At 36.9% G+C, this 23,532-nt stretch overlaps 1 protein-coding gene across 1 annotated transcript in view; it reads left to right on the top strand.

The window, feature by feature from the left end:
* The first annotated feature begins 4,463 nt into the window (after positions 1–4,463).
* The window catches only part of PDE1A (phosphodiesterase 1A), a 177,819-nt gene continuing 158,750 nt past the window's right edge, over positions 4,464–23,532 (top strand). Inside the window, exon 1 of the mRNA XM_065750482.1 lies at positions 4,464–4,490. The gene's annotated coding sequence lies outside the window, so the exon portion shown is untranslated. The remainder of the gene's footprint in view (positions 4,491–23,532) is intronic.

The raw sequence follows: 23,532 nt of genomic DNA, 5'->3' as shown, positions 1-23,532 counted from the left end.
TGTTTAATCTAATTGATGGGAACAAATATTTCTAAAACAGATTGTCCAGGACTGCATTTCAAAGGCTGTTGAAAATACAGATATTTTCACTATCTATCTGTAATCAAGGAGGTGTGTATTATGTGCTTACACTGATTGTTAATGTCCTTTATGAGGTATTTTCCCCCCTCCATGTAGACTGTTAACCCTAAAAACAGTAAGTCTTCTATTTACAGGATTTTGCCAAAAGCTTTCAAAATGTGTTTTTTTTTAACACAAATGAACCAAATCTTAACTTTATGTATCATGCTGCATTTTGTGTTGTCTTGTGTCTCAAGTACCAGATAAATACTTCCTTATCTGTAGGCGATAGTCCCCATCTACTCATGCAATCAAAATGTATTGGACTTTTTTCTTTCATAGATCTTTGATTGCTGTGTGAATTTTATATGGCCATTTATTTTCTAGCACATACTTCGGGAGCACTGCAAAAATTCAGATTGATTGTAAACCTAAATAGATTTTTCAGATCTGATTTGAACATATATTATTCACTTTAGAAAATTTCATGTTACATGCAAGTCTGATTGGAGGAAGTTTTTCAGAATTTTGGAAATCCAAAGACAAGCAAGAGCATGTCTAGCTTTACTTCTGTCTAATAATAACATTTTTTCTTCACATAATTGTAATTCTACAAGCTAATTAATATTTTTTGCAAATGAAACTGCGAATAGGTACTGATAAATCATATTCCACACTGATTAAGTGTGTGATCTAGGGTTACTTGATTAAATGCATTATGCATTTGCTTAGAAAAGGCAGAATGTCGCAGCAAGGGAAGCTTGTTCTGATATCACAGTTTTATTTTTTTGTAAAGGAACCATTGCATATTGATAGAGGCTGATATTTCAGATATGTCACGCATTACTCTAGTGCACACACAGAAATGGAGGAAGTACTTTCTATAGATCCTGCAGCATTATCTAGTAAGTATACATTAATGTGGATAATTTATTTTTGACTTGATACTTACCTTGGTTTTACCATTCTAAAAATGATGGATGCAAGGAATCTTAATCATTCTTATTTACCTCTCTAGTAGACAAGAGAAGCCCAATGAACTGTGAAGGACTACTTGCCATAAAAATATGGAATGTTTCATGGAAATGAAATGATAAATATGATATACATACACACACATGTATATATAGGCATATATATATACTTACGTCTATGCATGCATGGTGGATAATAGAATATTCTATGTTCTCAGCTTTATGGGTAATTGATCCTTTTTTTTTTTTAAGGAGATATTATTTAACAAGTATAATTTCACTTTTCCTGCTATTCTTAACCTTTATTTCTTCCTAGACATTATTTGATGATAAGTATTGCAGTACCTGTTACAGAACTATGACTTTGTGGTGTGCACATTTGTTGTTTTTTAACAAGTGATCACAGTAACATGTGACAACATGTTTCTAGATATGGGAATCCCATGGAGGATAATGTTAACAGAATAATACAGCAGAGAACAGTAGAAAGTGGTTATTTCAGGAGAGAGAAGTGGTGCACTGAATATTTCAGGTAATAGGAATCACGTTTACTCTTTTTTTTTTTTTTGCAAGTTGTATGATGCAGTGGTAATGGATGCTTTATCATTTTATTAGGATTTAAAAAAAGAAATTTAATTCAGCTATGGATTTATGGGCATTAACATTTTGCTCTTTCATTCTTAATCGAGCAAGATCAGTCTGTTTCTGTGTCTTCCATTTTGTGTACCACACATGGTATTGTCCCAAAAGACGAAAAGCACTAGTGTCATAAAATCATTCAATTTAGATTAATTAATAGGTTATATATAGGTTTACAAAGTTTCCCTCCTCCCCCCCCCCCCCCCCCCATAAATCAGGAGAAAGTGGCTGTAGTATGATGTCTCAAGTGTGGTGTATAGTGAGGCTATTAGAAACTTGTGTTTATTAATTGCTATTCTCCTGAATTAGAATGAGTGAGGAAAAATAAGGGAAAATAACTCTTCATGGTAAAGAACAGAATGCCAATAGTTTCATCATCTGGGATGAACATGTAGATCAGAGAAATGCTGCTGCCTGTCAGTTCCTTTGCACAGTTGAGTGCTGGGGGGGATGCCTTGGTGTTGCTTCCAGTTGTAAGCCAAAGCTATTAATAGTTACACAATGAGTGAAAGTAGGGTGTAGGTATCCAGTAGTTAAGAATGTATATTCTATCCTTAAGGATATTAGATCTAGTACAAATAGTTGCATTGCACCAGTCTTATATGACAAGAATGTTGTTGAGCTCAGTAATGCCTGTATATGACTTCTGTCCCTTAAAATAAAAGAGAAGGTTGTTTTAGACATAGTCATGTGTTTATACGAGTAACTCTTCCTGTTTTCTTTCATGTCTAATACTGGGCATGTGACTCAACTTCTATTCAAAGCATGGAGTTGAAATCTAGGAAATTCTGGGATCAAAATTCAACATTATGAATATCTATTATGTCAAGTGTTGGTAAGATTTAATTAAGTTGTTATGCACAGTTGAATTCCTCCTGAAATTGCTTTCAATTATTATGAAGCAAATGGAGCTGTAATCACAGGCTTTGTGGGATTTGATAAAATACTTTTATTATCAAAAAAAGAGAATCTACGTCAGCTACAAGATTAGGGAAAACTTCTTTACTGTGGCTTTTGCAAATCCAGTAATAAAAGATATATTTTATTTCATAGAAAGTCTGATTGGTAGGATGTTTTAGGAAGGAAAATTGTTAGAAGAATAAAGATTCTAAAGCTTTTAGTCAGCAATAATTAAACAGAAGGTTAGGGTTTAATGCTTGAGGTTTTTGTGCTTTTTTGCAACTTTGAGTAATCAGACTCACATTTCAATTTCCTTGGGGAGCTGTGGGCTCTGAAGTGCTCGTGTCTTTTAAACAAGCCATGCTTTCCAAAAAAGGCAAAAATGTCATAGGAATGACATTTTAAAATAAATTGTATTTTTCCACATTAAAGTTTCTTGTTGAAAGGCATAAGTTCCTTCACCCCCACCCTCTTATGTTAGAAATAGATACAGATTAGCATAACCACTTCTGCATGATAGATCATTGTGGTTGCATTTTGGGTAACCATAAAGATGCGATTACAGAAGAAATAGAACTGAATAAATCTAACCGTACATTTTTGGTTGATAATGAAATTTAAAAGCTTTGGTTACACTTCAGTTTCACATTCTGTGAAACTTAAAGAAGCTCAGGTATGGTTAATTTCCCTGAAGACCCCTCAGCAATTGTAAAGCCTGAAAGTGACACTGAAGATTGGCATGGAAGTATGTTGGAAATACAATAAAATTAACAGTTCAAACTGCACATCTTTTAGTTTCTTGACTTTATGCGCTGAGGTTTTTACACTGATTAATTCACACCCTACCTCTGATTCATTCAGTAGCACACCCAGCCATTGCTTTCACATTTGGGAGTGCTGACTTTCGATCTACTATTTTGGTCTTCAGAGCAGACTCTGTTTTATGAGTGTGCACCACTTATCCCAAGTTTCATCTTTAGAATGAAAAGAACACTGCTACTTTTCACTTTAAGGAATATTTAAGGAAATGTATGTGCTGAAAGAAAATCATAGGCACTCCACCATTGCCAAAGACACATTATGGAACCAAGCTTGTATAATTCTTGTTAATGCTTGCATTTTTCAGTATGTCTTAATGAAAGATAAAAGATCTACCACCCATGGGTAGAATTTCCATTCATATTGCTTAACTAATACCATGTCTCTGGCTGTGTTGTTTAAGTCAGGCTTCTACTGAAAGGAGGGATCCTGCTTTCCCTTCCACCCTTTGCAATGTGTTTTGCCCTGTCTTTTGGGCAGCTGCCAATGGAGCACACAGCCTGCTGGAGCAAAGAACCATTCTGATTGAAAATGAATCAGTTTTATGGCTTTTGCTGTTCTAGTTCCAGACAAATCAGTTTTCTGAGAAGCTTATGATTTAGCCACAACAATGCTTGCACTAATACAAGGGAAACAGCAACAATACTCTACTTAGGGAGTACTGGGAAGGAATTTGCCCTTTTAGGTAGCGGTGTGGCATTAGGTTAGATTCATGTGATCCACTGAAGGACATTCTTAGCTGTCCGATGTGAAAAAAGTAAACCAGCTAAAGCAGTTGCACTCGTGACTGTAACCACTTATCTCTAGGGTCCTTCAAAGCACTGGAAGTGCCTCTCACCTTTTCTGCTTTCATTGCTCGGCTTTTCCCATGGGGTACGTTATATATGACTGTACAGCTGATGCGTGGAGAAGCACAGCAGCTGAAAGCTCCTTCCTTTCCTAAAAGTAAAGGTCTGCTGTTGTTGCTGCACTAGGGAAAGAGGGGTTTTGTGTGTACAGGCATCTTTCCATGTGCCTACAACAGCAATTAACCACTAATATGGTGATGCTGATGAAGCTTTAAATGAGAGAAAAAAAGAAAGCTGGTTTTCAAGAGAGGTAAGCACTACTATTAACAATGTTAGTGTTTGGAATTGTATGTTGTCATAGGTACTACTTTTTTCCTTTGTTTGCATCAGTAGTTAAATCATTGGTTGCTGTGACCTAGACAGATTTCCTGCATTAGACCTTAGTTTGTTTTTTTCTAAGTATCCCTTTAATGGATGACTCCTTGCCATCCTCAGTAAGCTTCTCTTCTGAAAGTAGCCAGCTCTTAAGGAAAATAATTCAACAGCTGTTTTATAGGCATGCAAATTACCTTCCATAGTGTTAAACTAGCCCTACATATTCAAGTCAGGGCTCTCAGCCCATCTGCCAGTAGAGATTCTAGCTGCAGCTGCCCCTTCATTCAGTGTTTTACCCCAGCTTTCTAATTTCCTTGGCAATTTTATGTCAACAGAGCAAGTAGCCTTTGGTGATGGCAAATATAGGTCAAGGTGAGAGGTTTTTAGAGCAGACTGATTTATTAGTCAACACCAGCACTCAAACTGTTACCTGCCAACCTCCTGAACATATCTTCAGAGAAATGCTACAACTAAACTAAAAAACATGTGGGCAGATGTGTCTGGGAGCAGGTCTGGGTGTGAAGAACTGCTGCCTTCTGTGGCAGTGAGTTACCAGGTGCCTGCTGCTTTGTGATAAGCATCTGCTTGCAGATCCTCACTTGCAGTAGCTGCAGTGCCAGGCAGAGCTGCTCACTCCTTGCCTGGGCTGCCGCTTTCATAGGGGAAACAGAAGCTGGAAAGTTTATTTAAGGGCTGATTCTCTTAGTGTATATTCAAGAAAGAATTTACCAAGTGAATATTTGTTTCAGAGCTAATTTGTTGTTTTTTTTTTTTAAGTGAAAAGGTTACAGGGTTTTAGGGAAGCCTTCATTCTGAAGTGACAGATTGTAGGCAGAAATGAATTCCAAGTTAAAAACAGGCAGAAAAGAAACAAATGCTACAATAATGGAAGTATTTACTGTCTTTGTTCTACCAAAGCACGTAAGGGATACAAGTATGTGACTTGCTTTCTTTTTTAACCAGCAATTTATTGTTGCTTGGAAATCCTCTAAAGATTTCCTGATTCCTTGCCAAATCTATAATTCATTCAGTTTACGTATCTACTCTTATAACATGAGCTTGCTCATGGATATATGTTTTTCCTTTATTAGAGAGTGGTAGACTTTCATGATTATGTTTTGATAAGCAGAATAATAGGGCCTCAATTGAACAGTAGGAGACTTAGATACCTTTGTTTTCAGGCAGTATTTGTAATGCAGTAGTTCCTGTAGTTTACGATAATCCTTTTGAGCAAGAAATCCTTAATCCCATATATGTAACATTTTTATAAACTACATGATTCATCCCCACCCCATGCGAAATACATGTTATTCTTTGATACATCTGATACATCTATTTCTAGATGCCGTTTTTGTTCTTGTTTTTTGAGTATATCAACAGTTAGACACAATCAATTGAAAAGATGTGAAATAAAATCCAAACATTTGGAACCTACTTGGAAGTGAACTTTAGATTGTTTTGTTTAAGGATGCATTTCTCCTATCTTCTTGCTTTATACTCTGTTAGATATTATCAGCTTTTACAGTTTTGGGATTAATGTGAGCTTTGTGTATTTTTAAAGGGAAGGAGAAGAAAAAAAATGTGGTTTAGAAAACTAAGTTCTGAATATTTTTATTTGTATTGGAGAATCTTTATACTAGGAAGAGCAAATAATGAAACATCAGTACAGCCAAAGAAAATACAAGAAGTATCTTGTTGGTGATTAAATTCAGGAACTTAAGAGATGGTCACTGCCAAAACTGATGCAGTTTAGGTGTTTTTACATCTTAACTGCTTGGAAAAAAGAAAAGATTATTTTCATGGCATGTTCTCAGACTTCACAAACCATTCCCTCATATTATCTATTAATCATGAATTTCAGTGTGCTACTAAAAATGTACCCTTCCTGCTTCATACCTTTGAAGAGAAAAGCTTATGACACATTTTGTGAGAAATATTTAGTAATATATTCTTTCATTTTTTTTCTTAAATGTTAGTGTGTTTGTGGGATGTGATACAAAAAGTGTTTTGTTGGAAGGGTATTTTGATATCAAAAGAACTGCAGTGCTCTCATGTGTTATTCTACTTCCTTTGCTTACTTGCATGATCCCTGATGAGAGTAAAAGTTGAGTATTACCTCATTCTTTAAGGTACCCCAAGGGTTTGAGAAGCTTATTGAACAGAGAATTAACAGAAGTACTTAGCCTAGAACATGTGCACTTTTTCCTGCTGCCCTGTTTTCATTAGTTGTAAGCTCTGAGGAGTCAGGTTTGTACTTGCACGTTTTCTTTTGAGCGTGGTTATATCTTTGTAGTAGAAATTTTGCATCGTAACAGATAAGTTTCAACTGGTGAGTGTGCCTAAGAGCCCTGTGTCTGAGCAGCCTTACACATTTCCAGCATGTGGCAATAGCTGAAATCACTCCTTAAAATTTCCATGTAGTGCAACAAAACCTTGAATTTAAAAATGTGTTGTTAGAAATGCTCTAACACAGAGCACTGTAAAAAGAAATTTCTTGCCTAAAATATTAGGCACAATAAGGAACTGACTGTTTTAGTTATCTATTTACTGAGACATATGGTTTTCTTTATGAGGATTTAGAGCAGGGATGATGAACCTCCATGCAGAAACTTTGTTAACTGCAGCTCTATGTGACCAGCAGCACCTGTGCTTTTGCAAAATGACTCTTCAGGGACCTGAATCTGATAAAACAGATTCTATTTTCCCATGTCCACTTAAAGCATCTTGAGGTGGAGGGACAGTGTTACTTCCTTGCTAAGAACCATGCTCAAATTCCTTGATCTTGGCTCTGCTGGGTGTGATGTGTGTCCTGCAGCTGCTATATGAAGGCCTTGTCTCCTGGCTGTGTTGGTCAGGTGGGTTGGAAACTCTGAGCTGCTAACTCTGGCCTTTGTTTGGTACACAGAATGAAGAACAAACAAGTACAGATATTTGTCAACTATGCCCACATTGCTATTTTCCAGTATTTTATGTTGGAATTATAGAAGTGATATAATACCTCAGGTAAATTGAGTTAGAAAACTCATCATCTGGAAAAAATGCAGTGATTTCTGGAGTGTTTTAAATTTGTTGTTGTTGAAACAGTTTTACCACTTATTTTTCTTCTTTAGTGATTCTGCAAACACTGAAATGCTATCTGATTTTTCATGCTGGGGCTATTGTAATCCTTGGGTGTTTCTGGAGGATTTTGATTGAACACTTCTTGACTAGTTAGTTTCTGCTGACAATTTTTTCCAAATGTGAAATTGTTGCAATTACTCTTTGGTAGGATGTGGGTGTGTGGTAGGATTCCCAGATGTTGTGCAACCATTTTGTTTTACATTTCCAGAATGATCTGGCCAGAAGCAGAAGTGCTTCTAACCTTGGGCAGAACATCTCTGTTCCATTCCTACTTTTCACCCTGTGTTCCTCTTGTGATAAATGTTTTGGCCAAACGCACAAGCAAGAAAAGGTTTTCTTTTGTGGCATTCATCTGATTGATGCTGATGGGGCAGGAGAGCAATAGGCTAAAGAGCCCCCATGGGTCAGACTGCACAGCTGTTTGGAGCTAGAAACTGCCTTTAAGTCTAAGCTATATAAATTGCTTTGTTGCTGTAATAAAGTTTCTTGTTATGACACAGCTTGGAATTCTTTAAAGCACAGAACTGATATTTCAAATCCATCCCACAATGATATGGGTTCCAACATTGTGCACAAATTGATTGGGATTCATTGTCTCATATTCTGTAACCGTGATCCAGGAAGTTTCATAGTAATTCAGAAGCATCTTGAATCTCATGTGTTCTACTGACCTCAGTGCTGGCAGTTTCAACATATTTTTCCAGTAAATCAGGAACACTCTGGCAGTTTTCCAGGCTCTGTGCTGATATATGTGCACCTCAGAGAAGCCACGTGCAGATTTAATTTTGACATAATTGAGCTTGTGGCAGCCCTGAGCAATATGACCTCATAGCTGACCCTGCTTTGAGCAGGAAGTGGGACCAGAAACCTCCTTTTGACCTGAATTATCCTAATTGGAAGGTGTATGTATTCCAACTTCATTTTTATGTAGCTCTCTTGTTGATCAAATCTTCTCCACAATGGGACTACAGAAATCCAGGTTTAGGAAAACTTTCCATTTGTGGCTATTCCACAGTTGAGAATCTCATGCAGTAACAGAAATAAGAATGCTTGCATTCCAGAACGGGGACAACAAAGTGGACCTGAGAATTGACTTCCACCCCCTTTGACAAGAGAAATATTTTTTTACTCAACAATGCAGTTGCCTATTCCTTTACTCTTTCATTGCTGCTTTTGACATTTCTTGAGCCAGAAAAGTGAATCCTTTGTTACCTGCTTTGTTACCTGTTGTCATTTTCTACTTTGTCCTGTCATTTGCAGTTTTGATCTGCATGTATTTATAGATAAAAACAATGCAAATGATTTATGCTCACGAAGTGGATGTCGTTTGGGACCCATAACAAAGTAGTGACATCTCCTGTCTGCCTTCATCTCCTCCAGGGATTAATATGTTGGTCTGAGGTTCTACAGATAGACTGCAGTATTCAGGTACTCTGTCTCCAAAGACCAGTACTTCATCGCTGGGCATAACTGCTTCACAGTGAAAAATAAAATAGTCCAAAACCATTATTTTCTCCTTCAGACTATGTGGGAAATGATCTCACAGTGTAGGATTGTATAGTTTATCTTACTTGAAAAATGCCTTCTTCTGTTTTCATTTAGACATTATTTGTATGGTTAATTCTTAATACGAATAGGCAATTTAGTAAGCACTTCTGTCTCAATTGGTGATCTGAGGCTGGCACAGATTGCCCAGAATGCTTCTGGAGTTGCTGTTGATGCAGGTGTTTGCAGCCTGCCTGGACGTGTTCCTTGGCAGCCTGCTGTGGGTCATCCTGCCTGAGCATGGAGGCTGATGGATGGTCTGTGGAGTCCTTTCCAGTCTCAACTGTTCTATGACTGCAAGTATTTTTGCAGCAAGATAACGGTGATTCTTATACTGGATTGTATTTATACTGATCTTGAAGAATGTTCTTTTCACTATATACATCATCTCCAATGAATTTAATCACAGAATAATGCCCTGCTATTGATTTTCACTCAGTTCCCATTGACTCCAATGGGAATGATGATGGCAGAATATTACTCTGGAGAGATCAATGTTATTCTCAAGTCTCCTAGCACCTAATTTCCTACATGACTGGAGCTCAGTGCTTGTGAAATTTACTGCATGGTGATGTTTTTAAAGGGCCATTTTGATTTCATAAACCACCCCATCAGGGACTACTTTGAAGTCAACTAAATAGCACAGCTGGGAGCTCTGTTGTATCTGTAGTGAAATATGAACAGTGTATAGCATCTGGAGACAATAAATCAGTCAAATTGTTACTAAAAATACCAAAAAATCAATTAAAATTTAATATTCTTCTTGTACATGGAAAAGCCAGTACTTTTATCTAGAAATTTCTTTTAATCTCTTTAAAAAACCACTGAGTTGAGCTTTTATTTTACATTGCTACAGCTTAGTGCTTTTATAGCTGATCTTTTTTCCTATTTTGTTACGTGTTTGTAGGAAATACTCACCAGGCAGAAACACCTGCATAAAATTGCTGGGGAAGTTAGTTTATATGTAATGTGCATATGCCTCCTTTGTAAAATGCAAGACAGATACTGATCCATGCAATTTCACTTAATGTGTAAAAAGATAGTTCTATCTGAATTTCAATTCACCCTTAGTTTTTGAACTCTTCCCTTCATGAAGCAGAAAATATTATGTCTTAGGTAGTTTTAAAATGTTTGAGGTGCAAGTCAGAGTCAGGTAGCAGCACTGTACAATACCTTGAGTGCTGAAATGTAAGTTGATGCAACTTTTATTTGTGTGAAGAGTGTTGTAACTTAGCATTGTTACTGAGGGAATGTTCGTTGCATCTCCCAGAAGATTAGCAGTCATTCTAAGGTCAACTTTTTGATTACCAATAAGAGTTTCTCCAGTCTGAACCTAACTGTATATATGTATGTGCTGAAGAGCTTAAAAACACATAGAAATATGTACAGTGGGGGTAATGAACTTCCTTTCTGACTTCTCACCTAACTGCTGATTCTGTGTGCAGTTTGATTAAAAAAATACTTCCGTTCCAATTTCTTTCTGGATTACTTAAGAAGGCTTCAGGATTTGATTTTATAAGATTTCAGATAATTTCAATGTACATTATTTGTGATTTACTAGAAACTAGGAAAATTTAAAAAAAGGCTTTTCTGGGAATGTGTCTTGAATTGCCCAATTTGAATATTTGACACAGGAAGTACTTGGGGTAAGTGTGTAAGCCCTAGTGAGTAGTTGCCTACGTGGTTCACAGTCCACAAACCCACCAGCATACTTCTTGTTCTTGGGGGGCTGTTTAGGTGCAGCACACAGTTTCAAATCCTCTGCACGTGGGAGCAGTCAAAAATGGGCATCTGATTTTCAGGAAGGAAAGACCAGTGTTCTGGACCCCTGCAAAGACTGGAGCCAGTCTGACAAATAGCGTCGTTATTTCAGAGTTTTTGCCATACCTCAAAGGAATATCTTTCTGGAGGCTGGCCATGTCAAATTCTTGAAGCTCTTCGTACATAATACTGTGAAGTGTGTTGTATGGCTATAGAATGAGTAGTGATTGTAGTGATTAAGTTGTCTGTGCAAGCCTTCCACTCTGCACTTGTCTTGACCCCAACGGAAATATCAGTGCTTGCTTGCATCTTCCTGTGTTCTGATTTTTGAAGTAAATACATAAACCTCACTCACAAACCGTGCATGTGATAATCTGTATAATTTTGAACTTCAATATTTTCTCATTTGCCAGCACTGTTGGTGGGATATTTGCTATTTCTGTGATGTCTATAGCCCTGTTTTGAAAACAGCGATACCAGTGGAGTGCTCAAATGGGTCCTCAGTTCATTCCTAATGACCAGCAAATGTTCTGTAAGGTGTCTTGAAAACTGCAGTGTTTTTGCCTGCCAAAAAGCACAGTCTGAAGCGTATATGAGATCTGTTATATGTGGGTGGCAAGGAGCCCTTTCTGCCCAGACATGGAATGTCAACAGGAACCTTGGAAGTATCAATATGAGATGGTATGGGAGACTGAGCTAAAAACTCTACAACTGGTAGTTAGCATAAATGCAGACTTGAAAGACTGGTTTTAGGGTTAAAAAAGAACAAGTAGCTGATATATGTGAAATACAGTGTATCTGGATATAAGGTAGACTTATAGACTAATAAAGAAAGCAAAAGGTGTTAGGAATTGTTAGAAGATATAAAAATAGTCCCAAGTAGCCTATAGACTGAGGAGGAGGAAACCATCTTGGGAAAAAAAAAAGACCCTACTGCCACCCACATCACCTCTCTACCATTATGTTCTTCCCTGTGAAGATAGGGACACTGAAGTCTCACATAACTTTCCCCTATGCTTATCTGACCCAAAGGGGCAGTGTAAGGCTGAGAACAACACTAGAGAAAAACTAGCAGAAACTTTGTATATATGTGCTTTGACTTAGTAGGATTGGAACTATAAATGTTTGTCTAATCAAAATGTGATACTGATATAACTGTTTGATCAGACTGTTAAAGATTTAATAAAACTAGCCTAAAACATAGCTTTGCTTTTTAAAAGTAATTTCCCTTTTGTGTGAAAAATGTTGAGTTGAGCATGAATCAGGAGCAGGAATGCTTATAGACACACTCTGCTCCTTCCCCATCCAGTGCAACAGCAGTGGAGACACATTCACTACCATCCTGTGTTTTGGGGCAGTATGTGGGGAGCTGTTGATATATATGTGAGATACAGGATATACAACATAAAATGCTATAGATGGAAATCAGTCATACCACATTTTTCTATCCCCCCCCTTTTTTTCTATAGTGATCTGTGTATGAGCAAAATTTTCAGAGAAAAAGGATTCTGTTTATGACTAGGCATCTGCTATCTCAAAGAGCTGAAGAGGAAACATTTGGCTCTTTTGTGATTATAGTATTTTTCTCTGATAATTTTTGTAGCATGCTAGTTGGCCTCCTACTTCAACTTCTGAATGGCAGCTGACAGCATTTTTTCTTCATGAAAAGAAATTTTTAATGGGCTGCACCATAAATAGCTAGAACTTGCTGTCTTATGTGAAAAATACAGGATATGAGTCATTATCAACAGTAGGAGACCTTAGATCCTCTGTAGCTTTACATATCTTCTGTGGTTGTATCAAGGACTGCATTTAATCTGAGCAGCACATGCTCATTCCAGATAGCTACAGGAGACAATTTGGCTCCCACTGTCAGGTTTTATAGTACCTATTCTATGGTAAAACCTACTCCACTTCTCAAAGAAACTTAAAGAGGATCTTTAAAGAAGTTTTCAGCCACTCAGTTCCTCGTGCCTTAAATTAAAAGTGAGGAAAATTCAGTAATTACTGGCTTCTTGGGGAGATGAGAACCATCAGAAACTCAAACTTCAATTCATTAAGGAATTTCTGATGTCCCATGGTCTTCCAGAGGCATCACTTTTGTCAAATAAGTGGTGTCTATCAGTGAATCTTTAAGGTTTTAACTAATCTAACATTTCTAGCAGTCAAAGAGTAATTAATGCTAACACTGAGTTTCTGTAAATTTCTATTTGTAAAGCACACAGTTCAAAAATGCACATTTCTTCTCATGCTCCATTTCTAAGAGTTACATATGAATTTTGAAATTCTTGATTGTATTTATAAAAGACTTCAAAGTTAAAGAAAACAAGGCACAAACAGTATAATTGATTTTCATGTAGGGATCAATGAGAGAGTACAAAAACAATGCCTTGTAGAATTCTTGGTCCTCAAGACCGCTTTAATCAGATACTGTACTTCTGGATACTTTAGCACTAGGCTGTTAAATATAGCCAAATTAGAGAGACCTTACTGCTTGAAGTGAAGGCTGAATGAACATCTTCATTGGTGTCTGTTTCATAAGATGCAAGCCAGCTTCTAGACTAAGTTAGGCTGTTTCTGTGCACATCGTATTTGTTTCTCATTCTTTTATGCAGGAAAAAAAAAGAAAAAAAAGGTGGTATCTGTATAGAAAAGAGTTGAACCACTGGATGAAGGCTTGGGGCCACATGTCTCTGTTAGCCTAGTACATATATAAGCATATATAAGCTTTTGACAAAAATGATGTAGAAATACCCCTTTTTTAATCTCTCTATGGGTTCCTTGCCAGAAAGACTTAGATGAAAGACTGAAACCATCAATCTGGCAGCCATTAACTGAAGAATTACGTGGAAGTTTCTGGTCAAGGTTGCTGTGTTTGAGTACCATAACTGTAGATGTTTTCTCCCATCTTTAATATTTTATTTTTGAAATTAGCCTGGAAATTAGTGGAAGTGAAGGATTGCTTAAATGAAATTCAAGCTTCAGATTTGCAGTTGTAGATAAAGTTCCATCTCCCAAAGGAATGGGTGGAGAGAACTCTAAACAGTTTGAAGGGCTCTTTCAAAAATGGAAGTGAATAATTCTGTTGTTTGTTTTTTTTTTTTTTAAGATAGTTGCTGTTGTGAATGAAGAAATGCCTCTTTTAATTTATTTTTATTTTTGCCATATATCATGAATGAATGCATGGAAACAATGGGAAATTTCTAGAAATAGAAATCTCTAGTCTGAATTTATCCCCATGGAAGAAAGGTGAGTGATGGCTCAGGAATGTGGAAGGCCCTTCAGTGATAATGCTATTATATATTTATGGACATCAAATATTATTTATTACATGTAAAGTAGAAGTGATATTTCTACTTCAAATGTTGATGCATATAATCTTTGGCAAGTAGAATTTTTTGCTTCACTGTCATGGTTTTCTGATTTTTGGCATTGGCATTCCACATCATAACATCATGTAGTGTATTAAGAATTAGAGTTAATGCTCCAGTTCTGTGGATCATCGTAGTTATGGGTATACCTGTCTCAGAAGGGAAGAACTACTACATTCCCCTGAGGACTTTGTGATGCTTTGCATTTTTACGTGTTTCCGCTCAGAGGGAAAGATTAAAACTGTCTGCGGTCACAGGACTCTCTCTTTCCTTTGGGATGGACTCAGCAGTGGGTGCTCGCTGCTGTCTCGACTTCAGCGTTAGCGTAAGGCCTTCGGTTTATCAGACACTCTCTCTTGCTCATTTTATTTGATTTATTAGCTTCAATTCCAATTATATTGTATTATACTGTGCTATTTTGCTTTCTGATATCTTATTTAGTAAATTAGCTTTCTTCCTCAGATCATTGCTGCTGTTTTGCTTCTAGGCCCATCTCTCTTTTCCCTTTCACCCTTCCCCTTTCCTGGGGTGTGGGTCTATGGGTCCCCCACACCAGTTGTCATGGAACCTGTCTGAACCAGCCAGTAAACCATTGACATTCACGCACTTTAAACTCTTGCTTTAAATTATCATATGTACGTTGCCTGTTAGAAGTTGATTTTAGACTATTAGCTGACAGGTTGATACCACAAAGAGGTTTCCTTCATATAAGAAATCCAATTGCCTTGTAGCTATATTGTTGTATCATCAAAGGAACTAGTACATACAAAAACCAGTTTTCTGCGTGTGTTGCTCATGAGGGTAAAAATGGAGTGTAACAATGCTGACACTCATTAGGAAGTAGTTTGAACTTTACAAAATGGATACAATCTTATTTGGTATTGCTGAACAGCAGAAATTGTAATCTGAATTTTCCTTGCAAACTGCCAACATCTGTAGCTGGACTTACTTGACTACTAGTACTTACTTCGTTCATGATACTTGCATCAGAAACTGCGTAAGATTTTCTTGCAAATAACTTCTAAGCTTTATAGTACATGAAGTTATAGCTGATTACTGCAGCTGTGACAAGTAATGATGTGAAGGTTTGGACTGGAATGATAAAACCCATATAATACTTAAAATAGCATAACCATACCATGACTATACCATGACGATAGCATGACCATACCATTCATACCATGACCAGGACATACCCACAGTGAGCTGCATCCATAGTGAACTGCAGTTGAAATTCTGGCCTAAAGCAGCACTTATCAGGCCCTGGTTCTCAAATACTTTCAATTCCTGAGTTGTACCTTCAGCACCTGGGTCAGGTATATGTCAAGCTTATATACTGTTCTGCTAAAGCTGCAGGATATCCCACCACTGGGGAGGCTGGTGCAGTTACTCAGGTGGTAGTCTAGAATGCTTGGACTCAAGACTAACAAGACAGAAGTTTTTACAGATATGTCTGACTGAGAAGTTTATGACATCAGCATGTTAAAAAAAAAAATAGAAAAAAAACAGGGATGATGGGCCCTTGACTAATCTTGAACTGTTGGATGTCAGACCAGAATCGAGGGGTATTTTTAAATGTCAGTTTGAAGCTGATTTCTAGCTTTCCAGTCTCAAGAGCAAACTACTTAGTGATTCAGGGATTAAATTGGATGTTTTTGATCTTTTCAGTATGTACACAGGCAACTCAAAGAGGCTTTCAGCAGAAAATTTGCAGTCAAATTAAGAGATTGATGTAAATCTACAGTCTGAAGTCTTTCTACTATCTGAGATTTCTGACCTAAAAGGTGAAGTGTGTAATCCCAAAACATGACTAGTGCCACTGAAAGTGTAGCTGTTGCCTTGTCTCTGCATTAGTTTTCTACTTTTGTTAGAACAGCAGTGAGAGGTTACAGATTTTTGGCATTGTTCACCAGCTGTTAAGGAGCATTTTTGCTTTGGTTGCAACATGCCTCTATGTATTTAATGGGTAAGAAGTTATCTGCAACAGAGCAGGTGTGGCAAAATGAATGAACCTATGAACCTATGAAAATCATTTTTATCGGCTACCTGTTAACAACTGTGTAAAAGCTGTTAGCTGTGATTTAGATAAGGTCAATAAATATTTGGTCTTGCTTGCTTTCAGTATGCTCTAAACACCTCTCTTTTGTGGTACACTTCAATGAGGGCACCAGCCAGCATGTTAAAGCGTGTACTGCTTCTGCGTTCAATGCTCTGTGTTTTCCCTGTTTTGTGTCAGAGAAGCTGACTCACAGCTCAAGCAGTGGCAGCTCATGATACACTGTGCAGCAAGTGGCAGTCCCAAATTTCATATATGCTTTCCTCCCATCTGGTAAGTGGATGAATCATCTATGACTCAGTTTTCTCTGTTCAGCTTAAGAATGATTCCTAATGAGTCAGACAGAATGTTTTCAGGGACTCCTGCTGTTAGAGAGCACTTTACCTCTACCGCTCCCATCTTCTCATCTTTTCCATACTGTGGGCTGTGGTCTAACTTCTTTCTATCCTAAACTTAAGACTGGTGAAATTGCTGCTTTAATGAGCCATTTTTGATGTAAGTATGACTTTTAGCTTTGCCTTTAGTATTGTCAGACATGCTGATACGGGGACAGGACCTGTCCTTCATGATGGCTTTATCCATCACTACTGAGAGACCTTTATATTCTCTGCTGTCTAATCTAGTGCATCCACAGCATGGGTACAGGCTTATCTTCAGATGGAGAACCTTCAGATAGTCACAGGTTTGTTATTTCCTTTCTTAAGCACAGAGAGTAATGAGTTGGCCTGGGCTCCATTACTGCGTTGATAATACTAGGTCTGTTGTGATTTGAGACACTTTTGCATGTCAGCAGATTGAAAGCCAAATTATTTCATTGTCCTGTGCCTCAGATCATAACTAGTATCACTAATGAAATATGAACTAAAAAGTAATTACTAAAATATTAACATCCTGACCATCTTTGCTCCCTGACAGTCCCACTTGGGTTGTGTGTGTTGTCTCTGTGTTTGGAGAACAACTTCAGTGTTAGCCCTTATCATAGATGGCTGTCCTCTAAACCAAGAGGCAGTGGGGAAGGACAGGTGCTAGGCTGCTGGCAGGTTCTTGGCCATCATGGGCTGTCTGTTCGTCAGTGGTAGGCCTTTGGGAAATAATTAGGAATGCCCTGTTTGTAATAACAAAAACTGGGCAGAGTGGTCTAATAGTACACAGCAATAGTCTGCATGTGTGCAGAACACTTCAGTAATACTCTTAAAGTTGCTACTTAGGTCTACAGGTGACAGAGAAGATGTTAACAGATGGTAGAGAGCTTTTGTCGAACTTACCTTCCTGTGTGTATATTTGTATTTTCTTGGTTTACTGCAGCTACAAATGTATGTAAATATATTCTTTCCATAGACAAAGATGCAGGATAGTACAACCATGAGATGCAAATAGCAGCTCTTGTCTCTCACTATTTTCCCAACCATATGGCCAGTCCTGTAGATGTGCCCCTTATGTAAGAGAGATCCTGTACCACAGTTACCGCTTGATGGTGAACCAAGAAAGAAATCTGAGAACCATTAATTGAATGAAATAGCAAGTTTATTCCACCTTTGAATCTCAAATATTTTTATTTCAAAATCATTCCATTAATAATCAAAGGTTGTAAATCTGAAGTTGAAAATCTTTGGACTGTATCTCCTGATACTTATCTTTCAATTCAATTAAAACTAAATAGCTGTTTCTTCTCTGCTCATTCTTTTGCCCCTAAAGCAATTTCTAGTACTGTGTTCTCACTAATTGCTAAAATCACTTCTAAATAGCATCCAATCCTGATGATTCCTTGATAGTTTAAGGATTCACCACCAGAAATAGCACTTGCTTCATAATCTATATCTGAAATTAAATGTCTCATAATGATGTCATTTTCTGCTTGACTTTACTCTGTGTTAGCAGGCATTTTCTAATCAGGGATTAAAGATAATGTGGTTATTGCCCTCATACTAAATGAATATTTTCCTTCATTTTTTAGTAACGTTGATAATATAGTGCACAGAGGCAAAACCAGGGTGGTTAACAGAAATAACTGCATGAAAATGATTATTACTAAATCTGGAAGGAAGATTGGAACTTATGTCTATAATTACTGAATTTGATGAAGAGGAGTGAAACAAACAAACAAACTCACCACTCTCTTTTACAGAAAGTAGTCATCTTTAGGATGAAGCAGGTATGGAAATGTGAGGCAAAAATAGGCCAAGACTAAAGGAAAATGAATGAGGGTGGAGTAAGATTACCAAGATTACCTGAAGCCTGATCTTAGGCATTGCTTTTATTAAAAACTATAGTGCAAAAGTAGGCACGTACTGATTTCAATTTATTCATGACACAAAGTCATAAACATTATTAAAGAAGCTGCATGATGCTATAAAACAAAGTAATAGCAGTAGGTAAATTAATAATTTAAAAGGAAATGTTATGCTTTTATGAATTAACATTTCTTTTAGAAGCTGGAGTCCTATCAGTTGAAGATGGTGGGAAAGATCAAGATTGTTAGCTGACCATGAGGCTCAAGAGACATGTACCCTTGAACAAAGCAATAAGCTAGGCCAGAGGATCCTCCTGGATTAATTCTGACCTCTATAAACAAAAATGTAATAGATGGTTAGACTCAGCACTGGCTTAGTCTGAAAAGATTTGCTGTATGACATTCTTCTGTTTGTTTTGCTGCATTGAAGAGATGATGCAATAAAAAAATGGGACCAAAATCCTCATCACTTTTGCACATCAGCAGATTGAAAGCCAAATTATTTCATTGTCCTGTGCCTCAGATCATAACTAGTATCACTAATGAAATATGAACTAAAAATTAATTACTAAAATATTAACATCCTGACCATCTTTGCTCCATGACAGTCCCACTTAGGTAAAACCCATCCTTTCTTTCCTTTTACTGTTTTATTACCTGCTTTATATATATCTTACCCTCGGTTTCTCCAGTGTATTAAAACCATCCCATGTGATTCCTGATGATTTACTAAAGCTTAACTTTACAAGTTGATTGATATTTACACTCTGGATCATTTTCTGACATGGAAGAACTCTCGGAGACTCTTTTAAAAATTATTGTTTTGCTGAAAGGGAAAGGTAGCAAAATTTTCTCTCCCGCCTCCTCAGTTTGGTAGGTCCATGTTTTTGCCAAATCCAGTGTAGGATTCTGAGAAAGATTAGTGATGGGATACTTCAGGCAATGAACCACTCAGGATTTTTTTTAACTTTATTAGGCCTGAAGAAATCCTTCCACATTTGATTAGAAGTGTCAAAGGAAGTTTCTCTATAATACTTTCACCTGGTATCCCACAGAATTCTAAAAACCATAGACTTAAAAAATGAACAAGCAAGCAAATGAACTCAGAAATCCAACATCCTAATTATTTATTACACTTTGGCATTCCATGTTACTTTTCAAGTAAACTTTGTATCATTAGCTGTTACCCATTTCCTTTGAGAATGAGTGGATGTTATCAGTAGGAATTTCCTATAGAGGAATTCTTCTGAAAGGTATTGTTTCTGGCTCTGTCCTCTTTCCAAACCTATGAATTTGAAAAAGGAAACAAGCAAACAAAAAAGACACAGCATAGGAAAAAAAGATGAAATAATGAATCATGGACAATAATTCTCAGTTCACTCATCAGTCCTTGCTTTAAAAATTGCTTGTTTTTTTTCTCCAACATGCCAAAGTGAAGGATGAAGGTGATCTGTGCTTCCACCCTCACCCCCCCAAAAAAAACCAAACAACAACAACAAAACACCCCCCAGAAAAACAACACCCCATCCCAGGCAGTACCAGTCCACTTGCCCTCATTGTTTTGCAGACATGCTTCTTCAGGAATTATCCCATGTGTGAAATAATGTGCTATCTCTGTATCAGTTCATTTTCAAATTTCCAGATAGACAAAATGAAGAGTAATTCTACCAATTATTTGTATCCCTAAAGTGTGTTAAGAATTTTCTTAAGGAGAGGTACTAACATTGTTCCTTATTGACCAGTACAGACAAGCTTAAAATTATTGCAGTGATATGAACTGAAACAATGCTCTAAAATGATCACAATGTTTTATTTTTTTGCATACAATTGCAATTTTCTAATGTAATTTTCCATCTAGTTTGATCAATTATGTACTCCTATTTCAGAAACCTGAGAAAGTCATCTTCTGTTTTATATTGCAATTTGCAAAAGAATGAAATGAGCCATCTATTTTATTCTACATTCTGAATTGGAATATTTTTTTTCCCACACAGACAGCTTGTTTCCACATCAGCTTCCTGATTGAGTGCTTTTTTTTGGTGTGTTTAATTAGATATTTCAGACAGCATGAACTACAATAAGCTTATGCAACGTTGAGCAGCTGATGGCATTGTGTTGCCTAACATCTCCTGAATGGTTCTCCAATTGCACTGAGTTGCTGTAGAAATAGCTACCCACTGGTGGTGGACTTGCTTAAGAAATTAAAAAAACCAAAACCTGTCTGTCTTACAGACTGATAGGGCAGATGCAGTAGTTCCAGCAACACTATAGAAACTCAGAATTATTTCTATTATGAGCATAAGTGAACCATAATTTTGCTTAGGATTACCTGTACGTCTTTTTTTCAGGTCCAACAGCCTACTGCTTTTTTTCAATAAATAGTACTATATAAAATGAGATGGGCACAGAGAATTTGCAGAATTAGTTTTCATTCATGACACCACTGTTTCCTTGTGGCTAGTGTTGACTGGACTGGCACCTTAAAATTCTACTTTATACTGCTGAATATTTAAAAATTGGATACTTGGCATGAGTATCATATACTAGTCTCATGTGAATGCAACATAGATAACTGACTGTAGTCCCATAGGAATGGCTAGAAGAGCTTTAATCTCGTTAGACAGTACAGATTTCCCAGGCCTATTTTCTCTAAGAGTAGTAGAACAGCTGCTGGCTGTTTTTATTTTTTATTTTTTGTCTTTCTCTCTCTCTCTCTCTCTTTTTTCTTTTTTTTTTTTTTTTAGGATTCCATTGTCTGAACTCTCTAAATAAGTACTTTGAGCACTGAAAGATAAGAAGTACTATTTCTATGCTTGGATTAAGGTGCATCAGGTATTTATGTAATATTATTAAGCTGTGCGTAACTGACCATTCACCTGTTCTGAGATGCTTACAGTATCTAATCCGTTCTTAATGTGAAAACCATGAAAATACATACTCCTTAATGTCAGAAAATGACATTCAGAAATTGATTAGTTATTGCTGTTGTTTCCTTTCTTCTTCTTTTTGGGGTTTAACTATGCTCTATTCTATTTCTTCAACTTGCTGCAAATATTCTTGAGCTAATACTAGTTCAGTTATTTGGGGAAGGTAAGGGGAAGAAAGAGAGATGATCTGTGGAAGTGATTTAAAAAAAAGGAATTTTTTATTTTGACATACCTGTGAGTTTTGAGTACTTCTGCCTCTTTTCACCTCTTCAAAATTTTTCAGATACTTCAGTGCCTGTTCTGAAGTTTTAGGGTTGAATCTGCCTGCCTTGGAAAGATAATACAGTAGTTTTAGGCTAGTAATAATTATTAGCCCATCTGTTCTGCTTCATTATCCCACTCAGTCAGAGAGAGTAAAAAACCCAAATAACTGTCTCTGCTAAAGATGCTGCAGCCTTTACTTTGAATGTGTATTTCCAGAGCTGGTCTGTTTAACCTGATTGAATGACAGATCCCTTTCCCCTCTGCTCTTTTATGTCTATCTGTTTAGATTTCTGGGATTAAAATTGAATTTAGTCAGATACTTGGATGAAATGATGCTTTAATTTGGTATCTCCGATAGCTTTTTTTCCTCTTCTAAGCAGAAATTGTTTACCTTTCCAGTATGGTCAACAGTCATGGTCTTAAGTGATAACTGTCTTATGCTTCTTTCGTGAACCAGAATGTCAAAACCTCCATTTAGAAAGAGTCACATCATCCTATTTCACTCTGACTTAGCTGTCCAAAATTAAATACTGTCAGGATGGGACCCTGTTTAAAGAGACACAACATGGAATATTAACTAGGTTCTGATTATATATTTGCTTAGTAATTTTCAATCTTTCATTCTGATTAATAATAAAAAGAGATGTATCTATGGAAACAAATTGTGGAAAATAGCTTTTATGCCTGAGGAGTTCTCAGAAAAAATGGTTTGATGGTTTTAAAAATCATAGCAGATGTCATCACAGCAAATCTTGGGGCATTGCCCTGTAGCAGTGAGTGGCATGTAGAACATGTAGAGAACACTAATGCTGTAGAGCAAAAAGATGAAATCCCTTTTATAGAAATAATTTAGAATAATAGAATCACAGAATATCTGGAGTTGGAAGGGACCCACAAGGATCATAAAGCCTGACTCCTGGCTCCACCCAAAACCACATAAAACCCAAACCCCACATTTGAGCATTGTCCAGATGATTCTTACACTCTGGCAGCTTGGGGCCATGACCACTGCCTTGGGGAGCTTCTGCAAGTGCAGACCACCCTCTGGTGAATAACCTTTTCCTAAATCCCAACCTGACCTTCCACTGGCACAGCTCTGTGCTATTCCCCTGCGTCATCATTGCTTTCTTATTTTTATTTTTGAATTCCCCCCTCATTACTGCTTTTGTGAGTTGCTGTATACTAATTAAGGAGACATCCCATAGACATTGACTAATGAACCCCAGATATATTTTAAAGGAAATTAAAATTATCACATGGGAATAATAAACACTGTTGCAACAGATTTGTCACTGTTTTACTTTCTTGAAAGTCCTCTGTAACTGCCTGGCTTCCTTCTGTAGAGCTGAAGGAAGTATGCTCTTTTTCTCTCACATACTATTTCTAGCTACAGAAGTGTTGGCCAACAAACAACAGTCTTAGGAAGCCTCTTGGCATTAATATTTCCAGACTTAAGGGCATTTTTCCCCCAACTCATCCTTTTACAAAGGGAAGAAAGATGCAAGAAAACAAATACATAAGAATAAAGAATTGTTCAACTTGGAATTTTATTTGTATGGTTAGTATACAAAAACAGAGTTCATTTACAAAAGCATTTGATTTAGTAATATTAAAAAAGGTGTTGAAATTAAAAAGAAATAGTCTGCCATGTTCTCATAAATATAAGTTGATACAGAGAGAATACCATGTACTGCTTTTAAACT

Source organism: Cyrtonyx montezumae, unplaced genomic scaffold (genome assembly GCF_038088225.1).
Source record: "Cyrtonyx montezumae isolate F1298 unplaced genomic scaffold, pur_monq_1.0 scaffold_7, whole genome shotgun sequence".
NCBI lineage: Eukaryota > Metazoa > Chordata > Aves > Galliformes > Odontophoridae > Cyrtonyx > Cyrtonyx montezumae.
Note: the sequence above shows the minus strand (reverse complement) of the source record. Positions and strands in the feature narration are given on the sequence as shown.